The sequence below is a fragment of the Trachypithecus francoisi genome, unplaced genomic scaffold, assembly GCF_009764315.1.
Source record: "Trachypithecus francoisi isolate TF-2019V2 unplaced genomic scaffold, Tfra_2.0 Contig01566, whole genome shotgun sequence".
In the NCBI taxonomy this organism is placed as follows: domain Eukaryota; kingdom Metazoa; phylum Chordata; class Mammalia; order Primates; family Cercopithecidae; genus Trachypithecus; species Trachypithecus francoisi.
Window position 1 is genome coordinate 1,526,700 of NW_022681441.1, and position 6,335 is coordinate 1,533,034.

General features: G+C 38.4%; 1 long non-coding RNA gene across 1 annotated transcript in view; it reads right to left on the bottom strand.

Moving 5' to 3' along the window:
- Window positions 1-6,058, bottom strand: part of LOC117064170 — a 141,719-nt gene extending 135,661 nt beyond the window's left edge. The window contains exon 1 of the long non-coding RNA XR_004429301.1: window positions 5,978-6,058. This is a non-coding gene — a long non-coding RNA (uncharacterized LOC117064170). The remainder of the gene's footprint in view (window positions 1-5,977) is intronic.
- Window positions 6,059-6,335: the final 277 nt, after the last annotated feature.

Consider the following 6,335-nt stretch of genomic DNA (forward strand, 5'->3'; position numbering starts at 1 on the left):
TAGGGTTTTGATGGTTTTAGGTCTAACATTTAAGTCTCCAATCCATCTTGAGTTAATTTTTGTATAAGGTGTAAAGAAGGGATCCAGTTTCAGCTTTCTACTTATGGCTAGCCAGGTGAGTTCTTATGAGCTGCAATGGGGCAGGCACATGCCTCTCACAAACTAAAGATGAGGAAACAGAAAATTCCATGGACATTCCCACAGATATTGTGGGCTGAGAAGTGTGAGACTCCTTTGGCTTAAGAAAGAGTTTTCACTAAAATTAAACAGTAGCTGCATTTTGTTCTTTTTGTTTCTTTCTCTTTTCTTCTGAAAGTAATATTCCCCCTTTAATCTGTTCCTTCCATTCTTGACTTTGTAGTCTTCCAAGGTCTTGAATGTGTAATAGACTCCTGGTGGGAATGAGATTAAGTTGCGAAATTCTGCTTTGAGTTACCAGTGAGATAGCTGGTGTCTTTTTCTTAGCCATTTAATACTCCACTACGCCTACGCTTCTGAATTCTTAACAAGCTCCTTTGCTGCTACTCAAGCAAAGCTCCTCATATGCTCTCAGACACAGAAAAGTGTAATTCACGAGTAACTGATACGTGTTTAAACTTTCCAGCTTCTGAAGCTTCATGTATGGCTTTTCTTTTGGCTGTTTATGATTGTGCAAATAGAATCACAAAACTAAAATCTAGAAGGAAGTTTATGTATCATTCAGTGCAAGTCCTCAGGTGAGTGAACTAAGGTCTAGGAGAACTAGCACACCAGCTTGCTCAGGAATCCACAGTAAGGAGCTGAGTCAGGGCTAGAGCCAAATGTTACCTCCGGTCAGTTGCTTTCAGGCATAATTCAGGTCTCAACCTTACCATGCATCTGCCAGCTCTCTTGCTTTCTTCTCACAGGAAACATAAGGTCCCTGGCTATTTCTTTTGATCTCCTATGCCTAGAATTACCTCAATTCATAATTCTGGTCATTTATGCCTCTGTGGATTAATCTTCTCACTGATATACTGGGAAGTGTATAATCAAAAACAATACCACCATTTCCTGTAGTTCTAGCTGGGGAAAAAGTTGTCTTGATTTATGCTTTACCAGACATTAGCCTTGATTCCCAGTCATTGCTGGGAGGGTAGGGAGGGAGTAACTTCATTATAATACCTTAAAAATAGCATGGCATCCAAGACATAATAAACCTCTTTGTGCCTGTGAAGTTTTTACCGCAGTGACAGCTAGATATGATTTTAGGTTCCCCAGAAGAAGACAATGAGACAAGAGTTTGTGTGCAAGTGATTCAGTACAGTTGGAATCAGTATAGTACTGTATAGGAGAAGCCTGTGAATGGATGAGGGACAGAAGGAAGGAAGGAAGGAAGGAGAAGACTAGCAAGAGTATAATTTCAGGTAAACGTTCAATCTCAGGTTCATCCTGCTGGGGAGCTCTGGAACCTAAATTAAACCTCAGATTTGTTCCTCCTTGGGCAAGGTTGCTGAGATTTTATAATCTGTGCCTGTCTGTCCTTGGTAAGGGCTATCCTTGAGGGCATGTTACCGCCATGGATGCTGGCTGACTGTGCATGCAGGCACCATGGTGCCAGTAGCCCAAGGGCAGTCCTTCAAAGAGACTCAGAGATGCCAGTCTCTAGGAGCCAAGCATGTTGAAGCCAGAGGATGGGCACACAGAAAGAGTTAGAAGAATCTGAGGATAATTGCTGGAGTACTGATAGCATCTGCTTGAAATATTGCTATATGATCTGTCCAAAATAGAATGGGCAAAAATATAATCAATTACTGAAGCCTGTTATTAAAAACCAGTTATTAAAACTTTGCTTTCTCTTTAAAACAAAGACTCAGCACCACCATATCTATATTTTTTTCTAAAATGCTTACATCTATTTCTAGAATAGATATATACACAAGCATACACACTCATATATAAATATATATATACACACACAACTAGGGTTACATATATTTGTTTAAATGTATTCATATAAATAAAAACATTACTCTTATTCACAATCATAATATTTCATGCCTCTAAAAATGTTCCTTAGGGATTTATTTTTCTCCATTTAAGTCTCACCAACTCATTTAAGATCCTGATGACTTTACTAGAACATGTTGGAACTATTATTTTATATACCTTTCAATTTACAAAACAATAAACAGACCAGATGACCAGTTTTTTCCTTTATCAGGCAAGTAGCAGTCATGGCTTGTTTGCATCTGTCTATTCTTTGACATGTAGTTAAAATGCTTTCTCTTCTCAAAATAAAAATTAAACAAAAGGGCATGCTTTTATCAAATATTTACACATTGGAAGATTAAAGAGTTAGAGAGATCTTCACTTCTTAGCAACCCTATCCCCATATTTTGCCTGTTTAATGTTGCCTACATTGCCGCTCAGGATTATCAACAATGAGAATAGAATATGTTTAAGAGCAACAGGTCCCCTGTGGCACTGTTTACTTATTTCTAATGTAAAATTTCCAAACTTCAGGATATATAAATAAATATCAAAAGCAAAACACCATGTGAAAATCATACATTTACTTGGGGCATAGACACATGGATTAAATAAAAGAATTTTTAAATAAAAAATTCTTTTTTAATAAAAGAATTATTTTGTCTGGCCTAAAAATCACATGAACCCAATATGAAAATACTCATATATATTGCTCAAAAGCTCTGTTGGCAGTTATATCTATTTGGTTAAGAGATCAATATATGCAAACAGTTATTAAATAATTACATTTATTTAGTTAGACCAATTATCTCAAAACATAAGCTCCATGAGTGAAACATAATAGAAGACAGTCTGGCTAAAAAGGTTGAGAACATTTTCATCCATCTCCTCCCCATCTCTAAGGTGGTTTAAATATCTAGGACTGGTCATTAAGTTATCAATAATCATGGTCTCTATATTTAATATTCACGCAAAACCCCCTGTAGACTTATTCTAGTGCTGCTAGCCATTTCACATCTTACTATTTAGAGCTCCACATACCCTTGTAAAGTATGTGAATTGTGCAATGATGCCAGGCTGCAGGGGGGGAGTGGGGGCTGAAATCCACCCATGCCCAGGAGCCAAGCTGTGGCCCACAGGGATATACCTACACGGAGGGGGTGCCTTTTCCTAATTAGCAAACGACACCACAGAGACTAAGGGCATTTCTGTTCATCTTGGTAACGTAAACATATCCAACCAGATATTCTTCTCTGTGGGTCTAAAATGTTAGCCTTCAGCCTAGAAAGAAACACTCTCAACAACCTAGAAATCAAATTACGAACAACTAATTATGTCATTTTCAAAAGATTCCAAACTTGGTTTCAAGATACCGAGTAAAAACTGTACATCTACACAGACACACACACGCACATAGACAAATATGCAGATATGTTTGTGTATAGGTGAAAATATACTTAGCTACAGAACAGATTCAGATAGAGGAAAAAATATTTTCTTATATGGGTCAGGTAACTCATTTCAACAGCCGCATTCCAGGATGAGACATTTTGTCATACAAAATGGGAATACTCACAGGGTCAGAGAAAATGTAGCCTTTTTAGATTCTGTAATTTCCTTAGATACATTCAGTACACCACCAGGATCCAACGTTGGCTTTCAAGACCTAAACAAAATTATCCCTCTAGGTTCCAAAATTAACCTAACTCTTTCACCAAGTGTTTATCACTAGTGTTTTATATTCATTAAATCCAAATGTCACAATGTATTTTTTATAGATAGATATAAATAATCTAATCCTTAAAATATCCAAACTGTCCTTCCGTGTCCTCAGGGAGCTTGTACAGTTTCTATAGTTATCAAATGTGGACAAGACAAGACTGACTGTCAAGTGTTATATCTTTTCATTTACCGTTTTCTAATTTATTTCCACCTCTTCGTTTATTAGATTCTGTTCCAAAACTGAAAAATATTACACATAGAAAATTGTTCCCATTTTTAAATCTAAATTTGGCTTTTCTTCTTTGATAGAAAAAAAGGAGTTTTATTCAATTGATAATTACTCTATCGGCTAATGGAGAACTGTCAAAAGTTTAACTCTTTCTTTTCTGAGCAGTGATCTTACTGTCATCCAAATAACAGCCAGTCCTGTAATCTTTCCATTTCTCTCACCCTTCCCATAGCCTGCTTAAACACAAAGACACAAACACACTCATACTTGTACACTCACATAGAGGGGCTAGAGAGAAAATCTATTTCTTTTTTTTTTTTTTTTTTTGAGATGGAGTCTCGCTCTGTTGCCCAGGCTGGAGTGCAGTGGCCGGATCTCAGCTCACTGCAAGCTCCGCCTCCCGGGTTTACGCCATTCTCCTGCCTCAGCCTCCCGAGTAGCTGGGACTACAGGCACCCGCCACCTCGCCCGGCTAGTTTTTTGTATTTTTTTTAGTAGAGACGGGGTTTCACCATGTTAGCCAGGATGGTCTCGATCTCCTGACCTCGTGATCCACCCGTCTCGGCCTCCCAAGAAAATCTATTTCTTTATCAGATATACTTATCCATCTATTGCTCTTGCAAACACAGGACCGAGGTTTATAAAAGTGTTAATTATTAGAGGAAGATGTAGGTAAATAATATAATGATACTATGAAGAAATAGTCTGGAACTTGCACTAGGCTACTTCTTATAGTAAATACAAAAATAATATAGTCACATCCCTAGGCATCATGCAGCTTGCCATCTGCTTAAGGAAATAATGTAATAGCACCTGAAATTATTAGAGAATGTGTTAGTACTACTAACATATTTGACTAAAAGTCGAAACAGAATTCAGACATTCAATGGTTTGCAGTGGTCAGGAAAATGTTCATGAATGTGAAGGAGCTTGAACTGAGTCTTCAAATGAGTAATATTTAGATGAGGGGAAGATTGGAGAAAGCAGTCAGAGCAAAGGACAAAGCAGAAGCCACATGGGGAGAGAGAGTTGAAGAAAACATGTGGGGCAGGATGGGGAAGTCGAGGGAGAAGACTAAAGGGACAGAAATAGAGAACATTCTAGAATATAAGTTTGCACTTTTCAGGTAGATGCTGAGCTGTATGACTGCCTGCTTATTAGTCTTACAGTTGGAATTAGAGTATCCTCATTTAAAACTACAGATTTACACATTTTCACAACTGTTCTTTGATGGAACGGTCCACCTCCAGGGCAGTCAGCTATTGACAATTGCTCAGGGAAGTAGGGAAAAAAAATATTTAAATAATTCAGTACGCATTTCACAGTAGAATTTTTCAAAACTGCAGCAATTTTGAAAATATAAACACTAAGCATATTATTCTTCCTTCCTCCCTCAAAGGACAATAGCCATGCTGTGTAAGAACAGGAACAAGTATATCTAGCTTACTGACTGTGGAGGCCGCAAACACGGCTAGTTCTCCTGAGAATTAGAAGCAAACTATCACAAGAACAGAAAACCAAACACCGCATGTTCTCACTCATAGGTGGGAACTGAACAATGAGATCACTTGGACTCGGGAAGGGGAACATCACACATCGGGGCCTATCATGGGGAGGGGGGAGGAGGGAGGGATTGCATTGGGAGTTATACCTGATATAAATGACGAATTGATGGGTGCTGACGAGTTGATGGGTGCAGCACACCAACATGGCACAAGTATACATATGTAACAAACCTGCACGGTATGCACATGTACCCTAGAACTTAAAGTATAATAAAAAAAAAAAAAAGAAGTTTAAAAAAAAAAAAAGAAGAAGCCCCAAGCCTGAGTTAAGTGGTATCTGTGAAGCACAAGTTAAATCATGAGATTTACATATGAAAAGCTGTGTGCCTTTCACCTCTGAGGGATATCAGAGATAGACTCAATTTCCTGGTTCTAAAGGCCAACTTAACGTGCCTATTACAAGCAGATACTCACGCTTTACCCTGTGAACAAATTCCATTTCAGTCTCCACAGCTCAGTAATAGCCCCCTCCAAAAGCATGCAACAAAGGAGTAATTCTCACTGTGTGTACCTTTCTGGAGCTGATGCAAGGACAAGGTGACATTTGTTCTGTTTTAGTCCTCTCGTTACTGACAATGACTCCTGTATTTTGTGTGGGCTTGACTAAAGCCACTGCATGTCAAACGTTGATGCTAATGATGACTATGGAGACTCCTGTCATTTACTCTCTAGTCCTCTGGCATTTCTGTTTCCACTTTGATTTCTTTTGTCTCACACTCTAAGAGAGGTTTTCTTCATGGCACCCTGCTTGGCAGGAAAATCTTGTCTGACCTGGAAATAGTGACATTGTGTTCTGGAAAAACCTCTGCAGGGAGTTAAATCAAAGGAAGAAATAAATGCAATACTCTGCAAAACCTGTCTGTTGGCAC